This window comes from Hippocampus bargibanti, linkage group LG12, assembly GCF_051943395.1.
Source record: "Hippocampus bargibanti isolate YZ-2025 linkage group LG12, ASM5194339v1, whole genome shotgun sequence".
Taxonomy (NCBI): Eukaryota; Metazoa; Chordata; class Actinopteri; order Syngnathiformes; family Syngnathidae; genus Hippocampus; species Hippocampus bargibanti.
In genome coordinates, this window is record NC_142745.1 from 11,052,337 (window position 1) to 11,066,257 (window position 13,921).

The 13,921-nt window shown below is 40.9% G+C and overlaps 1 pseudogene across 1 annotated transcript; it reads left to right on the plus strand.

The window, feature by feature from the left end:
- The first annotated feature begins 4,924 nt into the window (after nt 1-4,924).
- Nucleotides 4,925-12,318, plus strand: LOC148890461 (leucine-rich repeat-containing protein 3-like; annotated as a pseudogene). The gene is made up of 3 exons (XR_016116754.1): nt 4,925-5,072; nt 9,359-9,458; nt 10,871-12,318. The product of XR_016116754.1 is annotated as a leucine-rich repeat-containing protein 3-like (transcript).
- Nucleotides 12,319-13,921: the final 1,603 nt, after the last annotated feature.

The window sequence follows — 13,921 nt, forward strand, 5'->3', positions numbered from 1 at the left end:
TTCATGAATGGCAGTGAATGAGTTAATTTGAAAAGCCACAATGTCATTTTAACAGCCGTATTTGTGCGAGCGGGGATATAGCTCTCATATATCTCTGATTCTATTTGATTGTGTATCTGAACCTGATGAACTCTTTTTTTTTCCCCCATTCATTTCCAATAAAAGTGACCTATTCCTACTTTGTCCATCTGTTGTCTTTGTTCCGCAAGTCAAGGTGTTACTTTGCCAAGTCAGATCATAATATCGCCATCTTTCAAGGTGGACAATCAAAGACACCAAGGAATAGCCACAAAAATTCTACTTTCAAGTCCAAGTCATGCAGACCGAGGGGACGGTGGCTCATTACAGTCGCTGAACACTATAAAGAGGTGCGCAGGTGATTTTCTGCCAGGCTCTACCATCAAAGTATCTGTCACGTTAGTCTTGACTAATTCAGAGAAATGAAATTTTCACAAGCTGAGAGGAAAGGGATCCTCAAGGCGGCTCAGTGGGATAACATGCTGAATTTCTCTCCGATATCCTCACCAATTCCTTGCTTTGTACGTCAACCTGTCCCTCCCATCCTATTGTGTTAGCCCAAGGCTATCCAAACTAACACCCGAGGGAGGGTTGCCGCCCGCAGTCCATCTTGAACAGCTGGAAGCTTATACTCAAAATAGCATTTCACACAACATGTTGGGCAATCGCTCTGTTCCATTGGTGCAATATCCATGGCGGACAGACCCTTTCATGCCTGTCAGAGATGTTTGTTATGACACTGTGAACAAAGGCTCGAACACAGGAAGATCGTCATTTACTGCCGGCAGGGGGTGCAGTTTTCATGAAGCCACTCTGTGTGCGCTTCTTTGACCGACGTCCAACCTCTGCAGCCCTCTGCTAAGCTATTTATTGAGAGTATATGCAAATTTAAGTGATACATTAGTAAAAATAGTCTTCTTGATTTGAATACCACGCCGCTGGATGTCCCAAGAACCAACAACTATAAAACAACTGAACATAGACATTTTAATTGGTTGTCCTTTCCACGAACCGATAGATTTGTAACTTGGCTAATGACCTCTTCCTATGAAGGAGTTTACCAAGTCCTAAATTAGTCCAAGGCCAGATCTCCTACATGAAGATGACAGTTTAACAGGCTGTATCTGTTCACCTCAGATTTTTTGTGCTTCCATTGTGGGCCTTGTGTTCGGCGGCATGAAACATAAATATGATAACTTATTTTCTGTCTATTCTCTATCAAGGCCTTATCACCTTTAACCCAGAGCAGTTGGATTTATCTGTACATAAAGAAAGGAGCGTCATACGCATGTATGTGGAACTGTCACGGCTTGGAATTGAAGCGGATTTACGCAGACAATCTCTTCGTCAATGGATGCTACAGCTTCATGTTTGCTTTCAACATTTAGGTCTGTGTAGGCTCTCAGTCATACAGGAGTGGTCCATCGATGAAAAGGTTACCGGCGTATAAGGCGCAGGGTCATCTGTGGAAGAAAATCAAGGTTTATGGATGCGCCTTATACACCGGAAAATATGGTACTTTTTTTTCTTATTACACATGTGACTATAATTGAATTAATTATTTATGAATGTTTGTTTAATTGCGGCTGAGGTTGAGAGGCGTTAATGTGGCATTTCTGTCATCTGGAATATTGTTCGATATGTTTCCACCCTTAGTATTAGCTTTGATATCATTGACAAACTAATTCACCAATAGATAAATGGCTGCGCAGTTTCATTTTTAGGGCATTGAACCAAAAAGGCAAACTGGAATGAACCAGAACAGTCCTGCTGCGATCAATTCAATGCCTTGAGAATACACCGCGAAACTGGTATCGCTCATTCAGTTTGATTTTCTGCTCACGGCAAAAACAAACACTGTGCGGTGCACACAGTGTTTGTTGTATGTTGTATGGAGCAACGTGTTTGCTTGTATTTGAGCGGCCTGCGCTCATTATGGAAGCTCCTAGGCTCCGAAAGGACTTTCAAGGCTTTGGTGGTTACCTCCTCCGTCAGCTTCCGACTTAGTCAAAAGTGACATTTCCATCATGCAAATTGCCGCAAGTGGGAAGCTGCCGATTTTGATGAGTAGAAGCGTCGCTTTTGGGTTTTTCTTTTGTTGGCATTTTTCCTGACAGAAACAAAGCGGGACTGGTTTTGCACTTGTCCCCCAGAACCTTGACACGGTAAAGAAACAATAAATACTCAGTAAAGATGAAATGCGGGAATGTCAAGAGGCTGTCTGGTAAGGATGAGAATGAACTTTGTTGACAATGGAGACTCGGCCAAACGTGGGGCATCATCTGTTTGCCGGCAAATGAAATGAAGCTCACTCTCATTTGTAAACAGACGCGGATGGCGGGAAAAAAATAACAACATCGACAAAGACAAAAGACAACCTGAACACGTCCACACCGCACATGGATAAAAGAAAGGCATTGGAGCATTTCTTGTATATCTCACGGGACTAAACACACTAACACCGGGTCGGCGGAGGGGCAGGTGTTCTGGTCGCCATGCTGCTCAGTAGCCATTTCTTCCACTGCGCTGCCTCTTGGGACCTTTGACCCCCCCTGTTGCAGTTGTGTACCAATGCGTGGGACAAACGGCACAAAAGTCTTGCTGTGCTGAGGTATGTGGAAATTATGACCCTATCGCGAGCGCTGCCACATAGCTCCATGTTGCTTTTTTTAAAATACAGTGATACTTCAGCTCACGAACGCTTTAGCTCATGAACTTTTCGCCTTTTGAACATTAAATTCGCGAAAATATAATCTTGGCATACGAACGAGTTTTCGGCGAATGAACCAATCCACACAGCGCCACGGTGGCTGGCGGACTGGTTTTTGTCACCCCCTTTCTTTGAGTGCAGACGTGGTTTGCTATCGCTATTATGGGATCGAAAAAGACCCTACCACATGCTAATGTTAAGCCGAAGAGGATACAAAAGAAAATGACGGTCGAGCAGAAGAAGATCCTTGAATACCACGAACGATGTGTGTGTTTGTGTAATTTAGCGTCCCAGTACCAGTATGCTAAGTCGACCTTTGCTACGTGTGGCTAAGGGTGTTTCTGTGTTGTCTAAGCAACAGGCTCAGGCAATAGAAGAGGTTGAAAAACTTCTGTTGATTTGGATTAATGAAAAGCAGCTAGCAGAGGACACTGAGTGAGGGTATTATCGCAGAGAAAGCACAGCAACTTCATTCGGATATCATCAAGAGGTAACTACATCAACGACCATCACAAAGGTAAATAAAACGACTTTAAAGGACAACCGATATCTCCAGACAAGTTGTGTCCATAATTTGTAAAATGGCTTCAAATGACTTCTACTGAGCGTATTTTACAAAGATTCCACCGCATATAGCTATATTTTATGTTCTAAGACTCGCGCTGAATATTCCGGAAGTCGTGTTTTTGAGTTGGTGACGAGTCCGTACGTTACGTCACTGAAGGAACACCCCGAACCGAAAAAAGGACTCATTGTAACGGTCCTTCCTTCACGTCAATGCATTTTGCTGTACTTTGGTCTGAAAACGTTGTGTAGGACCAAAAACAGGCAGAAGAGGGTGACAAAGCTCCATCAGCCCGTTTCCACAGGCTGATTAATTCCTTACACGGCTTTGCCGCCATTTTCTGCCTTTTTTGGGTGCGACATTTCCCACCCCTGATCCCTCAAAATGACACGGATTAAATTCTTTCATCCATTGCAAACATGTATGCTTTCTTCTTCAGAACTATTTGAATCATATTCATAACTGGATGTGTAACAAGAAAGCATATTCTCCGAATCTGAAGCCATTGTTTTGATTCTTGAGCAAGGCAAGACGTCTTGCCGCGACACCACGAACATGGGGGCGGGACCTTCTGAAACGGACCACTTCCGGTTTCAAATTGAAGTACTTTTTAGACACTTAAAGTCATATTTATTGGTGTTTTGCATTTGACTAAAAATATCACACTGCATGTTTTGGGTATTTAGATGCTATAAAACGTTTTTCTAATGTCAGGAAACAAAAAAGTGACATTGGTTGTCCTTTAATGTACAGTGCAGTTTATTTCTTTAATTACAATACAATAGCACATTTATTATATATAAAATAAGGTATATTTTGTGTAGTTTTTAGGCTAATTTAGTGGAAAATTATGTTCTATGGAGACCTGGTAACGGATTATTCTTATTTTAATGGTTTCTTATGGGGAATTAATGTTCGGAAGACAAACTTTTTGCCTTACACACACTTTCTGGGAACCATAAATTCATCAACTAAGCTACTGTACCCTATTTTCCGGTGTATAACGCACACCCAAAAACAATTTGATGCTGCAATCCATTTCAATCTGCTGCTCCTTGTAATGCGCCAACCTTTCCCCATTGGGAGGCAGTAATGTTCACGTAGTCACAATATAAGGAAAAAAAAAACATCGTCGACAACGCTTTTCGCACCAGTGCAATTTCACATTTGTAGCTCACGCATGTTTCATCGCCGAACCCCCCTTTCATGCACTCGCACGCACACACACACACACACACACACACACACACACACACACACACGCACGCACGCACGCACGCACGCACGCACGCACGCACACACACACACACACACACACACACACACACACACACACACACACACACACACACACACACACACACACACACACACACACACACACGTGCTCTTTAAATATTCATGCCTTCATCCTCCTTTTTCTTGCCATGTTCCCCTTCTTTGGGCGTGTAATCAATAATATAGTCATTCACATGACGGCTACGCAAAGATGATGACACGTGAGATGCTCTTCGGGAGAGAAAGGGAAAGAGGGAGAGGAGAACAAGTGTGTGTGTTCCAGAGACACGCCCACTCCTCTTTTATTACGAGCTGTCCCTTTGCTTTCACTTCAGTCACTGATGCTTGCTTCGCAGCCACCGCAGAGTCGATGTTAATATTCAGTTACTTTTTTGTGTGTGTACACACTACAAAAACGACATTGCTTAAAACTGACTAGAGTATCCCTTTAAAAGGATTTGTGAAGATTTAACAGGAAACTTCAAAGGAATACATTGACACGTAAGTTTATCCATGTATGGAGTTTGTCCAATATTGCTTTCACTGTAACAGCTTTAATCTGCTTTATGTCATTGAAATGCTAATGATGTACATAGACTGAATGTCTTTTTAGTGTTTGCATAGATGTCATGTAGTCCGACAACTACTGTAATTGGAGAAGTATAAATGCATCAAGTCTCCGCTTTGTGTCCCACTGCATATTTCTATTGTCATGCAATGGGGGAGGTCATGATGGTTTGTGGTTGATTTGCATGTTCCTTGTCCAATATGGAAATTGCAGGTAATCCAATCGGAAGTAAAATTGGTGATGTTAATGTCTTTTTCCTAACAATATGTAATTAACTTATTCACTGCCATTCATAAATTTATTCAGGAATTGAAAATATGATGTTGAGAGCCATTCTCGAATTTGTTCGGGTTTTGTTTATCCATGCTTGGGTGCCAATAAAGCGCTGGCCATGGCCTCTAGCAATGTTCTCCATAAGGAGGCAGGATTTCCCCTTTTTATATGTTAGCGCTTTGTTCCAGCTTCAGCAGTTGTTAAAGCGCTATATGAACCAATATTACATTGTGTTTTGGACACCTGCCCTCATTTCAAGCTCATATAACTCCAGCCCCATATAATTTAGGATTTTTTTCCTGATGAAAGAAGAGTCTAAGGTTTCTTATGCTGCATTGAATGTTGATATAGTCCCAAAACTCAATATTCATTGGCTCCTGGAATTCGAGTGACAATAACAAAAACCCTTTAACTCATTCACTGCTATTCCCGAATATATTCTGGAATTGAAAATATGACGTAGAGCGCCATTCCCGTATTTGTTCGGGTTTTGATTTTTCCTTGCGAGGGAGGTGCTGATAAAGCGCTGGTCACCCCATTTTAAGATCCGATAACTCCAGAGCCTTATAAATTAGGAATTACAGACACCCCCTTACTTACGAACATTCAAGTTATGAATAATGGTACACATGAACATTTTGGTAGTAACATATGCAGTCTTTTCTCCAGTCGTACATATACATGTCTTTATCGAGCATATATTTTATTAAATGTTTTTTTTTTCAGTATAAACCAATATAGGTTACTTAAACATATTTATATAAACCATAAACACACAAGTCTTAAATATATAAGCCTTAAACATGCATTCCATACAAAATATAGCACAGAAGCAACTTATGAAGAAATTCACCTTACGAACGAACGTTCGAACATATCTTGTTCGTAAGTGGGGGAGCATCTGTCACCATTTTTTTCTGATGTAAGAAAAGAGTTGAATGTATCTTATGCTGCATTGAAGGTTAACCTAGTCCTAAAACTCAGTATTCTGTAAGTCCTGCAATTCGAGTCAAAATGACGAAAACCCTGGCACTGGGGTGGACACATTTTTGCACATCGTCTGGCAGTGAATGAGTTAATAGACTCTTTGCCCTCAAAGGTTGAATACAAAATAATTTTATGAGTATTTTCTTTTCCACTTAGACCGAAAGAAAAACATTTCCAGTAATAAAATCACATCATTTTCCAGCCTTTCTGAATGTGAGTTGCAGTTCCGACACATTTTGCCCAATTTCCCTCATTTTAAGTGCAAAAGGGATTGCAGCAGGCGCTCTTCCTTGGCCAAGGTTGGCCTCCTCGTTGGCGCCGTGTCTCTTATCGACGTGGTGAGACTCCAGCTGGATTGATGTTCTTGTTGTTAATAGCGCGCCGGCCGGGGCTTACTTACACATCAACCCCACCCACTTTTTTTCCCCCCCTAACCTTCATCCTCACGACGCATGTGTAATATGCGGCGGCACCGCCGTGAAATATGATGAAAGGGGCTGGGGCATGATGGGAAGATAAACACAGCTATATAATGTTGAAATAGGATTCTTTTATTCTGGCGTGAAAAGCCAGTCAGGGAAAAAAAGAGCCCGGATGAATCCTGTTTGCGGATTTACATTTGCGAATTAAACGTGTGCTGTTTACACAACAGCTACCCAATATGTTGAAGTCAGTTGACAGAAAATGTCAAGGATGTTATGCTCGCAATGTGAGGAAGGAACCTTGAATGGTGTTTTTTTATTTGCTCTTTTGATAGCTAGCAGAGGTTAATTATTTTCTATTTTTTTATTTCAAAAGCCTTGACTACTGTTTTTCTATATGTCTTCATTGGAGTTTTTTTCCAACTACTACTTTACTTTTTTTTGTTAAACTTTCAAGAGTGCCACTTTCCATTTGCCATTTTCCCAAGGATAGATAGATAGATAGATAGATAGATAGATAGATAGATAGATAGATAGATAGATAGATAGATAGATAGATAGATAGATAGATAGATAGATAGATAGATAGATAGATAGGTAGATAGAGAGGGAGGGGGAAGAGATAGAGTTAAAGAGAGAGCTATATAGCTAGCTATCTAACTATCTAGCTAGCTATCTATCTAGCTAGCTAGCGATCTAGCTAGCTAGCAATCTAGTTACCTATCTAGCTATAATAATAATATTTAAATATAATAATAATACATTTCATTTCTAAGCACCTTTCAAAACTCTCAAGGTCACTTTACAGTCACAGGATCGGTTTTTCTGTGGGTGGGCAGCGTCATGCGCCAGCGTTCACTCAACACCAAATAACTCAAATACACGTAGATAGAAAGTTAGCTATCTAGCTAATAGATATCTAATAGCTAGCTAGCTAGCCAGCCTATAGATAGCTTATAGCTCAGGGGTCGGGAACCTATGGCTCGCGAGCCATATATGGCTCTTTTGATGATTGCATATGGCCCGCCGATAAATCTAAATACATATTCTCGCTTTTTTCTGTTCATTTTCTGTTGGGGCTGCGGTTGGCGGAAAGCGCAATTTTGATTGAATGATACTGGCTGTCAGTTGAAACAGGTAAACGCCCATTTAAATGAGCGCGAGAAGTCAAAACAAAGTGCACTTCAGCTTGAATACACCGCGGATTTACCTTTGTGGAGAGAAAAGGTTCTGATTCTAATTTGCAATGAAACAATACCATCGATGAAACAGTCGAATCTCAATTACATTTCAACAAGCCCCATGTTAACGTTAGCATCAATATACTTCTGTGAGAAGTGAGTTGCATAGCAAGTGTGGAAGCTAATGAGCCGTGTGCAGGCTAGCTAGCAGTAACTTCGCCTCTGGACCGGCAAGTTGACTTTCATTCCGATCGTTCCGCTGGATTTTTACCAACATGAGGAACGGAAAACCATTCATGTTAACGGTGAGTACTATCACAAAGTTATTTTGATTATTAAATTCTGACATTTTGTTGAAAAGTGGCCGCCCGTGCGTGTGTGTGTGTGTGTGTGTGTGTGTGTGTGTGTGTGTGTGTGCGTGCGTGTGTGTGTGCGCGCGCTCGCGTGTTGTGGCTCTCACTGAAAAACATTTCTAAATATTTTACTTTTATGGCTCTCTTCGTCAAAAAGGTTCCCGACCCCTGTTATAGATAGTAAACCTCTAGCTAGCTAGATAGCCAGCCAGTCAGCGAATTGGGCGTTTTCAGAAAGTCCCGCCCCCATTTCGTGACGTCACGCCAAGACGTCTTGCATTGCTTGTGAATCAAAACAATTGCTTCAGGATAACATGCTTTCTTGTTCCACATCCAGTTATGAATATGATTCAAATAGTTCTGAAGAGGAAAGCATACATGTTTGCAATCGACGAAAGAATTTATTTCGTGCCATTTTGAGGCAACATTGGGGGGGAAATCTCTCACCCAAAAAAAGAGGCACAAAATGGCGACCTCCTGTGGCCACCTCCGTTTCCACAGGCTGATAAATTCCTTATATGGAGCTTGGGCTCCCTCTTCTGGCGGCTTTTGGGTGCAACACAAGGTCCCCAGACCAAACAAGTACAGCAAAATACATTGACGTGATGGAAGGACTGCTACAATGTGTCTTTTTTTTCCAGTCAGGGGCGTTCCTTTAGTGACGTCACGTCCGGACTCGTCACCAACTCAAACACGACTTCCTGAATATTCAGCGTGAGTCTTAAAACGTAAAATATAGCTATATGCGGTGGAATCTTATTAAAATACGCTCAATAGAAGTGATTTGACGGCATTTTACAAATTATGGACACAACTTGTCCGGAGACGTTGGTTGTCCTTTAAGACTACACAGACGGTGCCTTGCTCCGAAAATGACACACAGCGAATACCCTTTTTCTTGCAGTCAACCTTAATAATAGTGAGCGTTCCTCTTAAAGGTCATTTCTAAGCATGTGTTAATCCTGTGCCACAAAGTGAGTTCTTTCCTCTTTCAATGTGTCAGACGGCAGCGTTGGAAGTGCGTGTCGGGGGCCATCGCCGATGCCATGTGCCCAGTTCCGCCACAGCAGCCATGGAGCACACCTCGAACACAAAATCATCAGGTGAGTGCCTCTTGCTGTCTGGTGACACGGCTTCGTGCCATAAAATGCAAATGTAAAATTATTTATTTTATGTCTCCACTCCAGTGCCAGGGTTTTTGTCATTTTCACTCAAATTGCGGAATATTGACTTTTAGGACTATATAAACATTCAATGCACCGTAAGAAACCTTAGAATATTTTCTTTCATCAGAAAAAAAGAGTTGAATGAGATACGTTTTGAATGATTGTTTGTAAGGTGAATTCGGTCGTAAATTGCTTCAGTGCTATATTTTGTAATTTTGTATGTTATGTAAGGCTTATATTAGTATGTTTAATGTTGATATAAGTATGTTTAAGGCATGTATAATTAATCTGTATTGGTTTTTACTGAAAAATAAACATTTCATAAAATATATGCTCTATAAAGAGCAAAAGAGTTAATTCCTAAATTAGCTATCTCTAGCCTCTGTTAATTTAGTTACGATCTATTTGCTATCTATTAGCTATATAGCTGTCTACCTAGCTATTTAGCTCACTAGCTATTAGTTATATACAGTAGCTATCAAGCTATTTACCTAGCTATCTATTAGCTAGCTAGCTTTCTATCTATTTGGGTTATTCCGGGTTGATTTATTTGCTGATTTATTTGCCTCCATATTTATTTACCATCTATTTGCTACATATTTGCTATCTATTAGCTATCTAGCTGTGGTATATGCCACACTGCCACGTGACGTTGCTGACAGGCAAGTCATCTCCTCTCGTTCCTCCGACATAACACTAGCTCGCTAGCTATTAGCTAGATAGCTATAGATTTATATAATAGCTATCTAATAGCTAGCTAGCTAGCTTTCTATCTGAGTTACTTCAGGGTTGAATGGACGTTGGCGCATGTGGCTGCCGCTGCTCACCCACAGAAAAACTTGTCCTGTGATTGTAAAGTGACCTTGAGAGTTTTGAAAGGCGCTTATAAATGAAATGTATTCTTATTATTAATATTACATGTCTGGAGTTATCTGAGCTTGAAATGGGGGTGGATGTACAAAAGGCAAATGTGAAAGGGGAAAAAAACCATTGCCAGATGTCTGACCAGCTCTTTACCGGCACCCCTCTGCAAAACAAACAAACAAACAAACAACATTGCTTTGCTTTCGTGGGCCGAATAAAATGAGGTGGGGGCCCAGATTTGGCCCCCGGGCCTTGACTTTGACACCCCTGCTCTAAATTGTCCCTTGGTGTGAGTGTGAGCGCAGATGGTTGTTTGTTGCTCTGTGTGACCTGTGATCGGATGGAAAATGGTTCAGGGTGTCCCCTGTCTACTGCCCGAAGACGGCTGGGATGGGCTCCAGCATTCCCTGCGACCCCTGTGAGGATAATCAGATTGGATAATGGATGATTGGATTCTATCTGCTCTCTCTCTCTCGCTCGCTCAGGAAGAGATGCGGTGCCATGGCTTTGTAGCGTCTTGTTCTTCTGCTCCCTGTGGAGCTCGGCCCGCTCGCAGTGTCCCGACGGCTGCCACTGCGCCTGGGACACGTCCACCGTACTGTGCTCGGACGCCGGCCTCCAAGAGATCCCGGCGGGAATCCCGCCGGACACGGTGTCGCTCCATTTGGAGCGCAACAACATCCGGAGTCTCCCCGAAGGCGCTTTCGTGGAGTTGGCCCACCTGCGGGACCTCTACTTGGCCCATAACCGTATCGACTCGCTATCTTCGGGGGCCTTGCGCCGGCTGGGCCCGATTTGCGCCTTCTGGACCTGTCGCACAATCAGCTGAGGCAGGCCAGCCGGGACGAATTTGGGGGGACCCGGGCCAAGACGCGGCTGTACCACAACCCCTGGCACTGCGACTGTACGCTCCAAGAACTCATGGAGACGCTCAACCTAGAAGCCGAGACGGTCAACGGAATCGTCTGCGAGAGTTCGGTGCGAGGACTGGGCGAGGTCAGCCGCTGGGAGGATCCGGGCGTGTTGGGCGAGCACGCCGGTCAGCCTCTGGTCCGACTCTTGGACTCGGGGGTGAATTTTTGCAGTTTGCAGCGCAAGACCACCGACGTGGCCATGCTGGTCACCATGTTTGTGTGGTTCTTCATGGTCATCGTCTACGTGGTTTACTATGTCAGGCAGAACCAGGCCGAGGCTCGCCGCCACCTGGAGTACCTGAAGAGTCTCCCGAGTCCTCGTAAGACACCCACGGAGACGGACACCCTGAGCACTGGCTTCTGAATTTTTAACCACGGCGACTACTCAAATACAAGATGGCTTCTTGCTCACACAAAAGGGCGGATCTGTTTTTTTTTTTGTCTTTTAAAGCCAGAACAGATTTTCTTTGGGAAATTTGGATCACCCACTTCTCACTACTATGCCCTTCCGCAAATGGTCCAATCCCCCCCTCAAATGATTTTATAATTGCATTTCGATGCCGCATTACGGCGGTAAAGCCTTTCAAACCGAGTCTGCAATCCAGTTTAAATGATTAACTGTCGAAGCAAAACAGACAAAACAACACAGGAAAAAAGCAGCAGTGCCTTGAGGTGCCAATCCATTTTTTTTGTCTTCATACACGTTCCCATTGCAGACGCAAGTGCGCTTGAGACCCCCCACCGCTAGATGGCGATAGCAGACCTTAACACAAAGTCACAAGGGGTCATTCAAAGTAGTGTATCGATGAATGGTTACGATGGTAATAATAATTATAATAAATGCACTAGCAGCAACCCCCCAAATATTTCAAAACGAATAATTTCACTCACACGATGAAAATTGAACCGCAATGTGGCTGGAATTAGTTGTTGAGAAAAATGGTTTCCCTTTGTGTGTGCTGCTCTTTAGTTTTTTTTGTTTTGTTTTTAGCGTGTCACTTGATATTTTTTTTGATCAATCAAACATTATTATTATTATTATTATTATTATTATTATTATTATTATTATTATTATTATTATTATCATCACTTTTTAATGTGGGTGTTTTTTTTTACTGAATATTTTACATTTTTTAAATTAACTGAACAGCCATTTTGTTTTGTTTGATTGTGCTTCGTTTTTATTCTTTAGTCTGTGTATAAAAGAAATTGTTTCGTCTGTGTTATTGAAGATGATTTTATTACATGTAATTGTGTCGCAGATAAGTTTGTTTGGTATTTCTGTCTCCTTTCAATGTCAAATTTGTTGATTGTAGCAGGCGATTCGTTTACTTTTACATTGTTGGTATAATTATAGATGGTGCAGAGTGAATATTCATTGTGGTATTTATTTTTTTATTTTTTATTTGTTATTAAGTGTACTGGACCAAGAGAACGGTTCATTTATCCTCAGGAGTATCATAATATTTATAAAATGTAGGCCACAATTGGGTCTTGGTAGCTGCCATTGTATTAAAAAATAGTTCAAAATATAATCATTATAATATGATGATTATACAATAGTGTTGCTGTGTTGTGAAAAACATATCAATCTTTTGTCATTTAATTAGTTTTTACATTAATGGAGTGTCCAAGATGTATATTATGATTTAAAGTAATTGGAAAATGAAACGTGATATTGCCAAATTAACGTTGTTTGGAAGGAATGATGTGTGGAGGCCGACACGGGAAAGTTGACAGTCAAATTCTCATTTTTTGTCACACCTTTATTCTCATAGGATTAGCAACGCATCATTCTGTTGGTAGCAAATTCAAATTTCTCTCAAGTGCCTGTTTGCATTTTTTTTTTCGGAATAACAAACAAACACATTTATACTTTTTTTTTCAGTGTGCCTCTTTGTATCAATATTTTTCCCATGTCTCGAGTCTTTTATGTGACAACGTGTGAACTTTCTATTGTCAAAACCAAATGTAATTTTTTTGGTAATGTGCTGTGTAACACTGTGATATGATGACTACAATGTTTCTGTGATTATTTTCTTTTTGTTTTTTAGCGTTAAATTAGACAAAAAAACTTGTGCTTCATAATAAACATGTACATACACAAATGTCTTGCGTGTTGCCGTTCCATATTTTACGTACATGATGACAAAAGTATTGGGACTACTGGCTATGACATGGGCCCGTCCGTGCTCACCAAAATGCATCATGTAGCATACATATTACATGTAAACTCGTCCCTAAAACTGCAACTTTTCTTGTCCTAATGTTACTTTATTTTGATATAAAAACTTTATTCTCACAACTTAGATGCTTTTTCTTGTCAGTTGGCCTTTTGTGTTACTATTTTTCTGTGAATGTAGAATGCAACTGTTGCCCACAAAAATATTGACACTATATATAATTATATATACACACAGTATATATATATATATATATATATATATATATATATATATATATATATATGTGGAATGTAACTGTTATATATATATATATATATATATATATATATATATATATATATATATATATATATATATATATATATATATATATATATATATATATATGTATATATGCATTTTTATGTCGCAAAAAACTTTATTTGACATTTGAACA